General features: G+C 47.6%; 1 protein-coding gene across 1 annotated transcript in view; it reads right to left on the bottom strand.

The window, feature by feature from the left end:
• Positions 1–7,391, bottom strand: part of LOC143955508 (uncharacterized) — a 76,188-nt gene that overhangs the window by 64,917 nt on the left and 3,880 nt on the right. The gene's annotated exons all lie outside the window — the stretch shown is intronic.

Below are 7,391 nucleotides of genomic sequence, written 5' to 3'. Positions count from 1 at the left end.
ACCTCAAAGACCCACACCAAAGAACAAAGCGGCCCTCTCCTTGCTCCTCATCAGCTGGCATCTCCAACCCCACTAGACCTTCAGTCCTCTCTGAAACCTGCTCTGAGAGTAATGAAGGTGTAGAATTAGGTGTGTCACAGCCAAGTGTTTCCAGGCACTCTGCTAGCAGTACACCCACGTCCGATTATAGCAGGCAAATGTCCCTGCCCCAGCTGCTGGACCGGCGAAAGAAGTTCACTCCCAGCCATCCACATGCCCAGCGGTTGAATGCTAGCTTGGATAAATTGCTAGCACTTCAACTGCTGCCTTTTCAGTTGGTAGACTCGCCCCCCTTCCGTGAGTTTGTACAATGTGCGGTTCCTCAGTGGCAGGTCCCCAAACGCCACTTTTTCTCACGGAAGGCGATTCCGGCTCTCTACCGGCATGTGGAAGGCAATGTCCTTGCCTCGCTGGACAGGGCGGTCAGCGGTAAGGTGCATATTACCGCTGACTCATGGTCCAGCAGGCATGGACAGGGACGTTACCTGTCTTTCACGGCCCATTGGGTCACTCTTCTGGTAGCTGGGAAGGATGCAGGACAAGGTGCAGTAGTGTTGGAGGTTGTTCCGCCACCACGCCTCCAAAATGCTACTATTGGTTGTGACACACCTCTCTCCTCCACCCCCTCCTCTTCTTCTTCCTCCATGGCCTCTTCCAGTGCTCTGTCCTCAGAACCAGCGGTGCTCCGTAGGCCTTCCAGGGGCTACGCAAGTACGCAGGCAAAACGATGCCATGCCGTGCTTGCGCTGGTTTGTTTGGGGGACAGGAGCCACACTGGGGCGGATGTTTTGTCAGCTCTGCAGGGGCAGGCCGAGAGGTGGTTGACGCCACGCCAGCTTAAGCCAGGAATGGTGGTTTGCGACAATGGCACCAACCTCCTCTCCGCCCTCCGACAGGGACAACTGACCCATGTGCCCTGTGTAGCTCACGTCCTTAACCTGGTGGTGCAGCGGTTCTTGGGCAGGTACCCCGGCTTACAGGATGTCCTGAAGCAGGCCAGGAAAGTCTGTGTGCATTTCCGCCGATCATTTAATGCCTGTGCTCGGCTGGCTGAGCTCCAAAAGGAGTTGAACCTGCCCAAGAACCGCCTTATATGTGACATGCCCACCAGGTGGAACTCAACGTTGGCCATGCTGCAGCGGCTGCACACGCAGCAGAGGGCCATCAATGAGTACCTGTGCGACTACGGCACCAGGACAGGGTCAGGGGAGCTTGGATTTTTCTCACCACGCCAGTGGGGCATGATCAGGGATGCATGCACTGTCCTGTCACCGTTTGAGGAGGCCACAAGGATGGTGAGCAGTGACAGTGTATGCATCAGTGACACTGTACCTCTTGTCCACCTGTTGGAGCGTACGCTGCGTGGAATAATGGACAGGGCACTTGAGGCAGAACAGAGGCAGGAAGAGGAGGACTTCCTTGCCTCTCAAGGCCCCCTTTATCCAGACAGTGTTCCTGCTGTGCCACCCATCACACAGGAAGAGGAGGAGGAAGAGGAGGAGGAGGATGATTGTGTCAGTATGGAGGTGGAGGCTGGCACTCAGCATCAGCAGCAGCAGTCTTGTAGGGATGATTTACAGTCCCAAGAAACACGTGGACTTGTACGTGGCTGGGAGGAGGTAGCTGCGGATCATGTTGTCCTTAGTGACCCAGAGGACTCCGGACTGAATGCCTCAGCTAACCTACGCTGCATGGCCTCCCTGATCCTGCAAAGCCTGCGGAAGGATCCTCGTATTCTTCGGATCAAGGAGAGGGACCATTACTGGCTGGCCACTCTCCTTGATCCACGGTACAAGGGTAAGGTTGCCGACCTTATCTTGCCATCGCAGAGGGAGCAGAGGATGAGACATCTCTGGGAGGCCTTGCAGAAAGGTCTGTGCAACGCGTTCCCAGAGACTGGGAGGTTACAAACTCCTGGTCCTGGACAACGTGTTGCTGAGGCATCGGTCAGAAGGAGCGGTGGAGAAGGTGGCCGTCTGACTGATGCTTTCAGACAATTTTTTAGTCCGCAGCCCCAAGGTATGATCGGTTCCAGCAACCATCGCCAGCGTCTGATTTACATGGTGCAGGAATACCTAGGGGCAAGGTCAGACTTGGACACCTTTCCCACCGAAAATCCTCTGGCTTACTGGGTCTTGAGGATGGATCACTGGCCAGAGCTTGCACAGTATGCAATTGAGCTACTGGCCTGTCCTACATCCAGCGTTCTTTCGGAACGCACCTTCAGTGCTGCTGGTGGCTTTGTTACCGATCACAGGGTGCGGCTGTCTACCGAATCAGTTGATCGACTGACCTTCATCAAGATGAATCAGTCTTGGATCACCCACAGCTACCAAGCACCTGAAGCTGATGTAACCGAATAATTTTTTTTGAAATATCACATCCCTTCAAGACTGCCTATGCTGATGCTGAGTGACTGTCCTGTTATGTTGATTGTCTATCCTCTTCCTCCTCCGCTGATATGTTGGAAGAACATTTCTGTTTCTGGGTGATGCCATCAGCCCAATTTTTCTGCCCCTGTTTAACAGGGGCGTTTAATTACAATTTTTGATGCAATGCTTTGCAGCAGGGATCATTCCTGCAATAAAACAAGAGTATATGGAAGAGGTTGCAGTGTCGTGGCACCAGCACCAGTGCCTAAGGCCCAATTTTTCTGCCCCTGTTTAACAGGGACATGTAATTACAATTCTTGATATAATATTTCACAGGAGAGCCCGTTCCTGTGCCCACTCAGAGTAACTGTGAGGACTTATAGTGTTGTGGCACCAGCACCACAACCACCAAAGGTTAATTTTTCTACCACTGTTCAACAATGGCATGTAATTACAATTCTTGATATAATCGTTCACAGCAGGGCGCTCCAGCGCCCACCAAGAGTCACTTTGAGGGCTTACAATGTTGTGGCAAAACCAACACCTTGTTCCGCCATTTCTGCAGAGCATATAGGGCAGGCCCCTACTTTCAAACATCCAACTTACAAACATCTCCTACTTGCAAATGGAAGGAGACAACAGCAAGTGAGATGAAAAAAGATGGACGACAAAACAAATTATACAGGGGTGATAACCCTTCCCATGTTTTCCAAAAAGCTTAAAATTTTTTTTTTTGACTGGAGCTACACTTTACCAATGTACCAGTTGAAAATTACAAACAGATTCAACTTAACACAACAAACCTACACAGTCCCTGTCTTGTTTGCACCGCCTGTATACTGCTGTTCTGAGTATATAGGGCCTGGGGGCCACACGCATTTCCTTTTTTTAATATGGGTACGGGGTTTCCCTTAATATGCGTACAAGACCCAAAGGGGCTGGTAATGGGCAGGGAGGGCTACCCATGCCATTTTTATCAATGATTTTCAACCATATTGCAGGAACCAGATATAACATTAAAACCGCAAGCAGCTTTAAATGACGTTATTTCCGTTAAATGTCATTTTGTGCAGGGACTGTTCTAAACACGGGAAACACATGGCACTTCACAGGCATACTACAGACACCCCCCAGGCACCATATTTAAAGGAATATTTCACTTTTTTTCCACTTTAATCCTCATTAAAATCAGTGCTCCCGCCAAAACGGCCGTTTTTAAAACTTTTTTTTGCATTGACCCATGTCCCCTGGGGCAGGAGTCAGGTCCCCAAACCCTTTTTAGGACAGTATCTTGCATATTAGCCGTTAAAATTAGCACTTTTAATTTCGAACGTTCGAGTCCCATAGACTTCAATGGGGTTCTAACGTTCGTACGAATTTGGGGTCCGTTCGAAAGTTCTGGTGCGAACCGAACCGGGGGGGTGTTCGGCTCATCCCTATCCAGCAGATATAAAAAAATCAAATTTATTTAAATATACATTAACAATCCTAATATAGCATACAGTATGTGTAAAAAAAAAAAGTACAAAGTCTCTACGCGTTTCACGGGTTTGCCACTTCTTCAGGACCAACAAGGATTTTTGCACACAAAGGAACACATAAGTAATCATCAAAACTTTTTTCTTTTTTATGATTACTTATGTATGTACTTATGTATTCTTACTTACTGTATGTACTCATAGCTCTCATTTTGGGGAATAGTGCCCCATCCTTTGTGTCAGTTTGAGAAATAGTGCCCCATCATTGATGTCAATGGCAGAAATAGTACTGTATGTACTCATAGCTGTCAGTTTGGAGAATAGTGCCCCATCATTTGTGTCAGTTTGAGAAATAGTGCCCCATCGTTGATGTCAATGGGAGAAATAGTGCCCCATCTTTGATGTCAATGGGAGAAATATTGCCCCAGCATTGATGTCAATGGGAGAAATAGTGCCCCATTGCTGTCAGTAGGAAAAATGATGCCCTGCTGTTGGTGTCAGTGGGAGGGGTAGAGTCTTGAATCAGTGGGAGGAAAAGTGCCCCATGGGCCCGATTAAAGGTAAGTAAAGGGCCGCATCCGGACCATAGTTTGGAGACCACAGCTCAAGACACTACAGGCCCACCTTTCCTTCTTTCATTACTACTGCTCTCCTCAGGGCCACAGGCTGCCCTGCCATTGCCATGCTCTTCCGTGTCAGCTATGAAGAAAATTATCACCTGAAAAAATATTTGGTGCAAGCAGTCCCGTATTGGTCGCCAACTCTGCCCTCTGAGGAGCATGGCACTAGATGGTGGTGAAGGTGGTGTTGGTGGTGGGAGATGAGTTAAGTAGTCCATTTTCTAGCTTTGCCAGGATATGGATAATCTATAGCAGGGAAATGCAATTAGCGGCCCTCCAGCTGTTGCAGAACTACAAGTCCCATGAGGCATAGCAAGACTCTGAGAGCCACAAGCATGACACCCAAAGGCCAAGCCATGATGGAACTTGTAGTTTTGCAACAGCTGGAGGTCCGCTAATTGCATATCCCTGATCTATAGACTGGACTGGTGGTGGTGGGGGAATGAGTTAAGAAACCTATTCTCTAGCATTGCCAGGATATGGATAATCTGTAGACTGGACTGGTGGTAGGGGGGAAGAGTAAAGAAGCCAATTTCCTAGTGTTTGCAGGATATGGAAAATCTATGGACTGGACTGGTGGTGAAGGTGGTGGTGGGGTATGAGTTAAGAAGCATATTCTCTAGCTTTGCCAGGATATAGATAATCTATAACCTGGACTGGTGGTGGGGGAAGAGTAAAGAAGCCAATTCTCTAGCATTTGTAGAATATGGATAATCTATGGACCTGACTAGTGGTGGTGGAGGGATGAGTTAAGAAGCCTGGACTGGTGGTGAAGGTGGTGGTGGAGGGGTGAGTTAAGAAGCCTATTCTTTAGCATTGCCAGGATATGGATAATCTATAACCTGGACTGGTGGTGGGGGAAGAGTAAAGAAGCCAATTCTCTAACATTTGTAGAATATAGATAATCTATGGACCTGACTAGTGGTGGTGGAGGGATGAGTTAAGAAGCCTGGACTGGTGGTGAAGGTGGTGATGGAGGGGTAAATTAACCACTACAATACAGGGCACTTTCACCCCCTTCCTTCCCAGCCCAATTTTCAGCTTTCAGCGCTCTAGCGCTTTCAGTGACAATTGCGCGGTCGTGCTACACTGTACCCAAATGAAATTGTTATCATTTTGTTCGCACAAATAGAGCTTTATTTTGGTGTTATTTATTCACGACTCCGTTTTTTTTTTTTTTGCGATATAAGCGCAAAAAAAGCGGAAATTTGGAAAAAAAACAATATTTTCTTTTTTCTATTTGAAAAGAAATCCAATAAAATCAAATTTTGTCATAAATTTAAGCCAAAATGTATTCTGCTACATGTTTTTGGTAAAAAAAATTCCGTTAAGTGTATAATAATTGGTTTGTGTGATCACGGACATATGTACGCAAATGATCATGTACATATGTGTGCAGGTGATCACGTACATATGTGTGCAGATAATCATTGGGACATGTGATTTTAGTGGGACATATGTGGGGGACATGTTTTTATTATTAGGGACATGTGTTTTTATTATTTGGGGACATGTATGTTTTGGGGACATGTGTGTTTTGGGGACATATGTGGGGACTGTGTTTGTACTGTGTGGTGTGTTGTGTGTTTACACTACACTGATGATCAGTGAGTAAAAAGCTGTAAAAAGCAGCTCATACTCACTGATCATCAGCCGGCTGCAGCGTTCTGCTCTCCTCTCCTCAGCGGTGACTTCCGTGTGAGGAGAGGAGAGCCGATTGCCTAGCAACCGGCTGTTTGTTTACATCACATGACGGCCGTGATTGGACACGGCCGTCATGTGATCAGGAGGGCCAATCACAGAGCCCTCCTGCCGATCTGAGATGTGCCGTGTCCGGGTGACACGAGCACATCGGGATCGCGCCGCTGCGCGGGCACGCGCGCGCGCGATCCCGCTACTCCTGAATGACGTTCCTGAACGTCCTATCAGGAGTAGACGGCTCCCACCCGGCCGTATATATGCATTGGCCGGGTGGGAAGTGGTTAAGAAGCCTATTCTTTAGCAATGCCGGGATATGAATAATCTATAACCTGGACTGGTGGTGGGGGAAGTGTAAAGAAGCCAATTCTCTAACATTTGTAGAATATGGATAATCTATGGACCTGACTAGTGGTGGTGGAGGGATGAGTTAAGAAGCCTATTCTTTAGCATTGCCAGGGTATGGATAAGCTATAGACTGGACTGGTGGTAGGGGGGGATGAATTAAGTCGATTCTATAGCGATGGCAGGATACGGACAATCTATGGACTGGATTGGGGGTGAAGGTGGTGGGGAGATGAATTAAGAAGACGATTCTCTAGCGTTGGCAGGATATTGATAATCTATAGACTGGACTGGTGGTGGTGGTGGAGGGGATGAATTAAGAAGTAAATTCTCTAGCATTGCAGTGATATGTATAATATATGGACTGGACCAGTGATGGTGGTGGGGGGATGAGTAATGAAAGCCAATTCTGTGTTAAAATATTATGGTTAATATATGGACCAGACTGGTGGTGAAGGTTGGGGGGGGGGGGGTAGTTTAGAAGCCAATTCTCTAGCGTTGCCAGGATGTGAGTAATCTATAGACTGGACTGGTGGGGGGGGTTAGAAACCAATTCTCTAGCGTTGTCATGATATGGATAATCTGTGGACTGGACTCGTAGTGGAGGGATGGATTAAGAAGTAAATTTTCTAGTGTTGGCAGAATATGGATAATGTACTGTATGAACTGGAGGTGAAGGTGGGGGGGGGAGGGGATGTATTAAGAAGTCAATACTCTAACATTGCCAGGATATAAGCAATCTATGGACTGGACTGTTGGGGGAGGTTAAGAAGTCAATTTTCTAGCGTTAACAGAATATGGATAATGTATAGACTGGACTGGTGATGACAGCTTTGGGG

This window comes from Lithobates pipiens, unplaced genomic scaffold (genome assembly GCF_037356315.1).
Source record: "Lithobates pipiens isolate NorthernLeopardFrog02 unplaced genomic scaffold, aLitPip1_a1.2 Scaffold_35, whole genome shotgun sequence".
NCBI lineage: Eukaryota > Metazoa > Chordata > Amphibia > Anura > Ranidae > Lithobates > Lithobates pipiens.
The sequence above is the reverse complement of the archived record's forward strand: the minus strand, read 5'-3'. Positions and strand labels throughout refer to the sequence as shown.